Here is a 10,461-nt window from a genome sequence, read left to right on the forward strand (position 1 = left end):
AAAAATCTAAATATTTTTTGTATGTTTTGTAAGTACTCTATTATCTGCATTTTATTTCTCAGTTATTTTGTTTTCTTTTCTTTGAAGCTTAAGTATGGAAGAAGTTGCAGAAGTTTGGATAATTTTTTTAACAACCCCACGAAAATTGCAGAGCAATATATGAAGAGTAGTTGGAAAAACTAGCAAAATTGGAAGATTGGTGTAAGCAAGATTGGTGTAGAATGCAAAAGAAGCTGATGAAGAACCTATTGTTAAATCTGAAACTGATATAAAGATCAGAAACCAAGAGTCTTCTAATGAAATCAATAAGATCATCCACATTGGTAGTTCCTATAACATAACAATGTTATCAGAAATCGAGGGTGCTAAATCACTATTCAATTAACAATGATTTACCTGAATTAGACTCAACTCAAGTGCCTAACCATCAAATCATGATCTTCTTTGTTTTCAGTTACGAGAAAGATTTGATGCAATTATTCATGATTTTTGTTTTCTTCTACCAAAATTCTATCTGATGTAGGTGATTCTTGGAATTTTGTTGACAAACTCACTTGAAGATTCCTTCATTGGAGTGTCTCATCTCGAGAAACACTTACAAAGATTCCAAAATCTTATATATTTTATTGTTTTATCTTAATGCAGAGCTTCAATGATTGGATGAAGTTTGGCATGAATTTTGAATTTTTCTAACATCATAATAGAACTTGCTCAACTAAATAATAAAATCATCTCGGCTCAAAATAAGGTTGTTCAAGACTTCATGCAATTAATATAGAAACTTATATCCCAATGTGACATCCTATCAGAGCATTGTGTTCCAGCGTTCTTTAGCATGAGGTTCTCCATAGTCATCCGCCTAACGATCTGTTCCCACGAACACAAAGTTCGAGATCATCATAGGATCCAAACACAAATAGCACACGAGGAGTGATTTATCACATTCCTAACTAATATAGGGAAACATGAAAACATAGATATACATATCATATAAATGAAATATAACTTACTTAAACATAGTTCATGTCATTCCACCACCTGTTGCGTAACACTACACCTCAACACAACATGCCTAATTTATTTTTACATCATTCACGTACTCAATGCTCAAACACAATATCACTCAACCAATCAATCAATATCAATCGATACACAAGCGTTATGCAACATATATACTAAGACTCAATCTTATATGCAATGTGGTACCATCTAAGTGAAAAACCTCGTTAGACGCCCATGAGTACATGACAAGACAAACCACACACTGGTAAGTCAGGTCACTCTCACTAGGTAAAATCAGAGGGAGACCAGTCAGGGTCACGCTGTTTTGCGAGAATGCTCCAACCATGTGGGGCTGACACAAGCTTAAAGGAGCACTCAAATCGAGTGTATTTACCCCCAAGGCCTAGGCTCTGAAAAGTCTGTTAGGGTCTCTCCCTCCTGATTCAGGTCCAACCCATAAAATATTGTAGTACATAGACTCTATGAATTGTACAAAATACACGACTCCTCAATTATTCTCAAAATAATTTTATCTCGTTGCGCTTGTGATTGAACTCGTCGGGTCCCCACAGTGGTTCCCATCACAATACTCGTCACGCATTAACTTGTCGCCCTTAAAGGGTCTTATAGTTATGTGATTATATAATTCATAGCTCACAACTCAATGCGCACAACATCTCAATGCACACATATATTACAAGTTAATACATACTCAATTTATCACATACACTCAGTCTCAATCACAAATGGTATAATCCCAAAGTAACATGTTATCACACCTCATGAATCATATACACTTTACCTATGAACTATGCAATACACACAATCACTCAATTGTTTTCAAAATTATTTTAACTCGCCACGCTTCAAAGTGATTCAAATCGTCGGGTTCCCATAGTGGATCTCATCACAATATTCGTCGCACAAAAACTCTCCGCCCTTAAAGGGTCTTACAATTGTGTGGTTGCACAGTTCATAGCTCACAACTCAATATATACAACATCTCAATACACATGTATCTCACCATTCATCACAGGTTCAATTTGTCACTTGCTCACAATTTGAATCACAATTTCATAATTTCAATATAACAATTTATACAAAAATGTTTCTCACAACATGGGGAGTAAAACCCCTCAAACAATTTCACACAATCATATTAAAATCAATGAATTAAAATCATAGGTGAAAAACACAAAAACACCAAGAGCACTCAATTTTATCAACCAATTCGCATCAGAATATCAATTGGTCGGTCAAACACACAATATCATATTTATAATCGTAAAGGAAAATTATAATTCAATAAACATCTCAAAATAAACCTCAATTTAATCCTCTAAGGATCCCTACACATGTTCATTCTAACCCCCAATTGCGATAAATTCATCCCTTACCTTTAAGCGGGCTCACGTGTGTATTCCGGCAACGATAGTGGTATTTCTAGTGGTTTCCTGAGATTTCTCAAGCGTTTTCTCTGGTTGCTCTGCTAGGGTTTCTAAGAGTTAAAGAGAAGGAGAAGAGATTGAAACCTTCATTCCACTGTCTGCGTGCGATGCGTGTTTCTCCCTGCATAGACATTAATTTGAAAATACCAACTATGAAGATGTGCATAAATGAATTTTGAACCTGGTGTCCAAATTTCACGATGATCCAACGATTAACAAGTCTGGGATCGTAGTTTTACTAGGACAAGTTTGGATATATGCGGGAAAAGAGAAAGCTCAGTGTGAGAGACATTTCTTCCACCACAAACATTATCTCAAACATCCTAACGGTGAGTGTGTGAAAATAAGTTCCGAACCTCGTGTTCAAATTTCACGACGATCCAATGATTACGAGTCCAAGATCGTCATTTTAGTGAGAGAGGTTTGAGTGTATACGAGAAAAAAGAGAGTTTTGGGTGAGAGAGAAGGAAAAAGGAATTTGAGAGGAACACAAAACGTAGAGACGTACCGTCACTCCCAAAACTGACCTAATATGTCTCTACTTATAGCTAGGGTACTCTTAACCTATTATTTACTCTATTTTTCTTTATTTTTATTATTTTATAAACATGAACTCTATTTTATCTCCTATAAAATGAATAAATAAAATATTTTTTTATTTTCCTTCAAACTATTATTTTTATAAAATTATTTCTCCTTATTTATTTATTTATAAAAATCTCATCATTTTTCTAAAACTCTATTTATTTATAAAAAAAACTTTTAAAATTTATTTTTCGAAAATTATGGTGTTACAATGGTTATATTCAGTTGTTGAGAGGTCAATATTATTTCATGTAGGAATATGCTTGATAGGACTGAATTTTGCTTCTTATCTTTTCATGTTGTTGTCTTTTATTATTGCTTTGCTTCTTAATTATCTTCCATACTTCTGCTTATTAAGTGAGATCTTCATTGGTTAGCTTCTTCTTGAAAGATTTTTCTTCAAGTTTAGCTTGATGTCTATATTTCCAATGTTGACAAGTCATATGCCTTTCCAATATTATGTTTTTATTTAATTCTTGAATAAGTTTAATTTTTTTATAATGAAATTTCTTTCTTACTGTTACGAATACTTTTTTTCTATCACACTTAAGGTTTTTAAAGGAAAAGACATGTATGGGCCAATATGTGTATAACAATGGACAATTAAAAACGTGTGGGACTATTAAGTTGATCCAGCAAGGAATTTTACGTGGGTGGATAAAATTTGCATGAGAATTATTTTCTTTCGCTTGATTGAAACAAGGCTAGGCTCCGCTAGAGTTTCTTCATTATGTACACCATAGTGTTACCAGTTTTTTCTCCATTTGCTTTTGTGTTGGTACTATAATGTACCCTCTCATTCATTTTAACCGAAGACAAGTGGTGCAATTTCAACGGTCTACTACCTTTCATAAGTATTTTAATAGGTGGGGTGCTACAATGATCGTGCATGGTTCATTTTTGTAGGACAGAGCTCATCTTTAATAGGTGTTGCCTTCAAGATAGTCCACCTTACAGGCAAGGCCTCTGCAATCTTAGTCATAACAGCTGTTTATAAATGATTGTGATTCTTGGCTGTAGCATTTTATAGACTTCTCTATCTAATTTGGATTGAGGTTCTTGCAGTTGAATACTCAAATGTAGGAAATCTTCATGATCGAAAGTAGTTTACTTGCATTGGATCAAATGGTGGTTGCATTTGCTAACTTATCTCACTATAATATATAAAAAAAAAACTTTGTTTCTTCAAAAAATGTTCAACATTCCATCATCTTTTCCCAGCTTAGAGTTGTGTCCTTTGCAAGAAAACACCAGTACTTCTCAATTATCATCAATGTCAGAGAAAGATGTGAAAAACAAATCAGCATTACCTTTTGCGCCATAAGTTCAACAAGTTGCATTAGAAACCTCCCCAATCCCTTTCCCGGAACACGAGGCTGAAGCAGTAATTCATACACATAAAGCACTGGTATCTCTTCTTCCAAAAACAAAGCGATATTGTACAAATCCAACCAAGGGGCCACTATCTTCTAGACAACAAGTTTAAGTCTCTCCTGCAGTAATATTGTTGTCATCTCATCAACATTTGAATTGGCAACCTCGTGCACAAATACATAATGTGCTTCAGGAGCAACCATTTCTCTGCACTTCACCTTTTCTTCCTTTGGCCACTCAGATCCATATGGTTTTTCCATATTTCACTGCAGTTTTGGGATATATAAATCAAACATTTTCATTAGCCCATTCATTATAACAAACAAAACCCAACCATAAACCTAAAAAATAAAAAGAGAGATTTTGACACTTATAATATCACACCATAAACAAATGAAAATAAAATCCAAAGTTTCAAACAAATTCTTCTCTCTTTCATTGAATTAGCTAGGTGCAATTTTTTAACAGAACAAAACCACATAAACAAAAGGGAAAAGTGACAGATTTTCCTATGCATTATAGAGCATCAAACAAATTAATCCAAACAGGCATTTCAATTAGTTAGAAAGCCTGTTAAGTTAGTTTCCAAGTTCGTTAGGAGTCCAGGTAGCTGTTGATGTGTGAACATGAACACATCTTTTACTAATCCAATAATATTTGAGAAATGTTATTTATACAACAACTGATGCAACAAATAATACAATTGAGAAAGAGAAAAAGTAAAACCTTTTGGTATTCGCATATCGCTTTTTATTTTTAAACTGTAGTGTGAATAACATAAGGGTAAAACATCATTGAGGTTTTGAAAGTGTATATATAGTGTTCTGACCTTAGTCCTAGAAGTATGAAAATTTCAAAAAAGTAACTCAAAGTATAATCTGTCAATCACTTTTTTTGAGAAAGTCATCTGACTTATATTAACATATGTTTAAGAACAAAAATGAGAGAAAGAAGTTAAAATTTAAGAACTTTTTTTTTTAATTTCCTTAGTTTCATGAATTTAAGTTGCAACACATTACATATTTAGTGACCAAAATAGTGAACTTTTTTGTTTTCGAGTTTCCTTAGTTTCATGAATTTAAGTTGCAACTAAATGTGTAAGTTGCAACACATTACACATTTAGTGACCAAAATAGTGTTCTACTATAACTTACTTCATCCGTTCCGGATTACATGACGTTTTAAAGAAAAAACTTGTCCCCAAAAAGATGTCATTTTACAAAACCAATAATTTCATTAAATATATTTTTCCAAGACTATCCTTAATCAATACTTAGCGGGAGTAATAAATAGGAAGAGTAAACAAGTCATTAATTAAGGAGATAAATGGTATATTAAGAAATAGTATCTAAATAAATTCATTGCTAGAAATAGATTGATATTTGTTTTGTCCAATTTTTGTATCTCTTTATCTTAATGTGGTTTATTATTTTTATATTTGCAAAGAAATTTGAGAGAAAAGAATAAATAAACTAGGTTCTTCATGCGGGAAACCAAGGATAAAGTGTCTTAGTAGATGTGGATGGAAACAAAGATTTCATTAGATAGAGAAAATCATTAACATTGCATTACAAGTAGTTTTGGCATGCTAGGTCCCAACATTATCACATTCTGAATTCATCCTTCTTCATTTTTATCATTTTTTATTTTCTTGTTATCTCTTTCTCTTTCCTTTACTCCAACTTTCACATTTGCAATTCCCTATCTTTTCTTTCTCTTCTAATTGCTTAATAATTGGGTTTGCATCACTTAAGTACAACCAAAGTCCACGTGGATTCGACACTTAGACTTTCATTTTAACTTTACAACTTGTTACAAATTGATACACTTGCCAATAAGTTAACAAGTTTTTGGCGTCGTTGACTTGATTGTTACAAACCCCAATTTACGGGTAATCGTTCTTGATTTTTTTATTCTTTATTTAATGTCTGTTTTATTTCTTTTACCTTGATAACCTGCATGTAGTGTTTCTTTTTCTTGTATGTGAGGTACATCTGTTGGGGAAAACCTTGTTCCCTTGAACCTAGAGATCGAAACAACTTGCAAAAGGAAAAACGCTGCAAGAAGAAAAGAGAGCAACAAGAGGTGCAGATCAATCAAGGAGAGAAAAGACCCCCATCTGAATCATCCTTTCCCTCTCCTGTAACCAGTGCACATCCTTTCTCTAAAGAACATATCATGGCAAAAGACCGTCCACAGAGGATGACGCTAGAAGATTACTCTAGCTCTGCTACACCTCAGTACTTCACCAACATAGCCAGACTGAACATGTAAGCGGCCAACATCACATATCCACATTCCCTTATCTAGCTAATCCAAGGGAATTTATTCCATGGCCTACCAAGTGAAGATCCGTACACACACCTTGCCACATACATCGAGATCTGCAACACAGTGAAGATAGAGGGAGTTCCAGAAGACGCCATCCGCCTCAACCTCTTCTCTTTCTCCTTGGTCGGTGAAGCAAAGAGATGGCTTCACTCATTCAAAGGGAACAAGATCGCCTCAACCTCATCCTTCCACCAACACCCTGACGAATCGTTGAGTGAAGCACTTGACCACTTCCATGGGTTACTCTGGAAGACTCCTACACATGGGTTCAGTGAACCAGTTCAGCTTAACATCTTCATTGATGACTTGCGACCCCATTTCAAGCAGCTCCTCAATGCCTCCACCAGTGGGAAGATTAAATTAAAGACTCTAGAAGAAGCCATGGAGCTAATAAAGAATATGGCAGTCAGTGATCATGCCATCCTCCGTGATTGAGCCTACATACCCACAAAGAAAAGCCTTCTTGAGCTTACTTCTCAAGAGGCTATGTTGGCTCAAAATAAGCTTCTGGCCATGACTTTAGAGACCCTCACAACAACTCTAAGTAATCTCCTTCAGCAATTGCATGTAGTGCAACCTCCACCATCTTCAGTCATGTACATTTGGGGATGCAACATCTATGGTGGTGCTCATAAGTCAGGCTCATGCATGGTTCAAGACGACACAACCAACGATGTCAACTACATGGAAAGTTAGAATTGTCAAGGATTCCATCAAGGAAGACCACCAAGATTCTATCAGAAAGGAAATTCTTCTCAGGGCTAAGGTTGGAGATCCCATCCAGGGAATAACTTCAACCAAGGAGGTCCATCCCATCAGCCTCCTAACCAAGAGCCCAACCTATATGAGAAAACCACCAAGTTAGAAGAAATCTTGGCGCAGTTCATGCAAGTTACCATGTCACACCAAAAGAGCACTGAGTAAGCAATCAAGAATCTGCAGGTACAGGTGGGCCAATTAGCTAAGCAAATGGCTGAAAGACCCACTGAGACCTTTGGGGCCAACACTAAGAAGAATCCCAAAGAGGAATGCAAGGCAGTCGTCACCCGAAGACAGAAGAAGGAGGACGCTAAAGCTGACAGAGTATTGCAGGATGCGAGCAAAGAGGAAGGAAAGGATATAAAGAGGGAATAAGATGATGAGAAGAAAGAAAAGGATGACAAGGTCTTAATCCCAAGACTAAGAGTCAGTTAGCTCAAGAGGCTAGAAGAGAGATGTGACAACCTCTATCCCATACATATATGTATTAACAATAAAAGGAATAAAAATTCAAATATTAATTAAAAGTATTTAAAACATATTTAAATACAAGCCTTTCAAAAGGGTAAAAGGCTCACATTCACATTTCTAACATCATAATAAAACTTGTCCAAATAAATAATAAATTCACTTTGGCCCAAAACAAGGTCATCTAAAACTTCATACAATTAATATAGAACCTATACCCTAATGTCACATCCTATCAGAGTATTGTGTTCCCATGTCCTCTAGCATTAGATTCTTCATAGTCATCCACCTATTCATCTGCTCCCACAAACACAAGGTTCGAGATCATCACAGGATCCAAACACAAATAGCACACTAGGAGTGAGTTATCACATTCCTAACTAATGAAGAGTAACGAGACAACATGTAGGTGTAAATATCATAAAAACAAAATAAAACTTACTTAAACATAGCTCACATCATTTCACCACTTTGTCACCCAACATCACATCATAACACAACGCGTCTCATTCATCTTCACAACATTCACGTACTTAAGGATCAACACACAATATCACCAAGTCAATCAATATCGATCAATACACAAGCGTTATGCAACATATACACTAAGATTCAATCCTATATGCAATGTGGTACCATGTCAGTGAAAAACCTCGTCGGGCGCCTAGGAGTATATGACAAGACAAACCACACACTAGCAAGTCAAGTCACTCTCACTAGGTAATATCATAGGGAGACCAGTCAGGGTCACAGTGTTTTGCGAGAATGCTCCAACCATGTGGGATCGGTATAGGCTTAAAGGAACACTCAAACTGGGTGACCCCCAAGGCCTACACTCCGAAGAGTCTGTCAGGGCATTTCCCTCTTGATTCAGGTTCAACCCAGAAAACATTTTAACACACAAACTCTATCTATGAAGTGTACAAAACACACGACTCCTCAATTGTTCTCAAAATAGTTTTAACTCGTCGCCCTTAAAGGGTCTTAGCACTAACTCGTCGCCCTTAATGAGTCTTAGCATTAACTCGTTGCCCTTAAAGGGACTTATAGTCGTGTGATTGTACAATTCATAGTTCACAACTCAATGCACACAACATCTCAATCACATACATACACAATTTATCACATACACTCGATCTCAATCAAAATGGTATAATCTCAATTAACACTCTATCACACCTCATGAATCATATACATTTTACCTATGAACTATGCAATACACACAACTACTCAATTGTTTTCAAAATCATTTTAACTCGTCGGGTTCCTACAGTGGATCCCATCACGATACTCGTCGCCCTTAAAGGGTCTTACAATAATGTGATTGTACAGTTCATAACTCACAGCTCAATACACACATCTCATTACACATCTATTTCACCATTAATCACAGGTTCAAATTATCACATACTCACAATATGAATCACTATTTCATAATCTCAATATAACAATTTATACAAAAAGTTTATCACAACATGGGGAGTAAAACCCCTCAAATAATTTCACATAATTATACCAAAATCAATTAATCAAAATCATAGATATATAAAAAATAAATAAAAACACCAAGATCACTCTATTTTATCAACCAATTTGCATCAGGATATCAATAATGTATTTATAATAATAAAGGAAAAATTACAATTTAATAAACATCCCAAAATAAACCCAATTTAATTTTCTAAGGATCCCTACACATATTCATTATAACCCCAATTGCGATAAACTCATCCCTTACCTTTAAGCGGACTCACGTATGTTTCGGCAGCGATAACGGCATCTCTAGCAATTTCTTGAGATTCCTCAAGTTTCTCGTTTGATTGCTCTGATAGGGTTCCCAAACGTTAGAGAGAACGAGAAGGGATTGAAGCCTCCATTTGTACTGTCTTCATGCGATTCCAATATCTCCCTCCACGAATATTATCTCTCAAATCCCAACGGCGAGTGTGTTCAAAATTGAATCATGAACAACATATCAAAATTTCATGACAATCCAACGGTTAACGAATCCGAAATCATATTTTTACCAAGACAACTCTGGGTTTCTACGGAAAAAGAAAAGTTAAAATGCGAATGGTATTTCTCTCAACTCTGGCATTTTATCATAATTTAGAACGGTGAAAAGGTGAGAAATTGAGTTTCGAACCTGGTGCTTAAATTTCAGGACGATCCAACAATGAATAAGTCTGCGATCATCGTTTTTCTAAGGCAGGTTTGGTGGTCTCCGGGAAAAAGAGAAGATTTTGGGAAAGAGAAGAGAGAAAGAAAATGAGGGGAAGAGGAGGCATCGTCGGTCTGAAAACTGACTTAACATATCGCTATTTATATCTAGGGTACTCACAACTTATTATTTACTCTATTTATTTATTTTTATTATTTTATATAAAGGAACTCTATTTTATTTCCTATTAAATGAATAAATCAAATATATATATATATATATATATATATATATATATATATATATATATTTCAAAATATTATTTTATTACAA

This window comes from Glycine soja, chromosome 7 (assembly GCF_004193775.1).
Source record: "Glycine soja cultivar W05 chromosome 7, ASM419377v2, whole genome shotgun sequence".
Lineage (NCBI taxonomy): Eukaryota > Viridiplantae > Streptophyta > Magnoliopsida > Fabales > Fabaceae > Glycine > Glycine soja.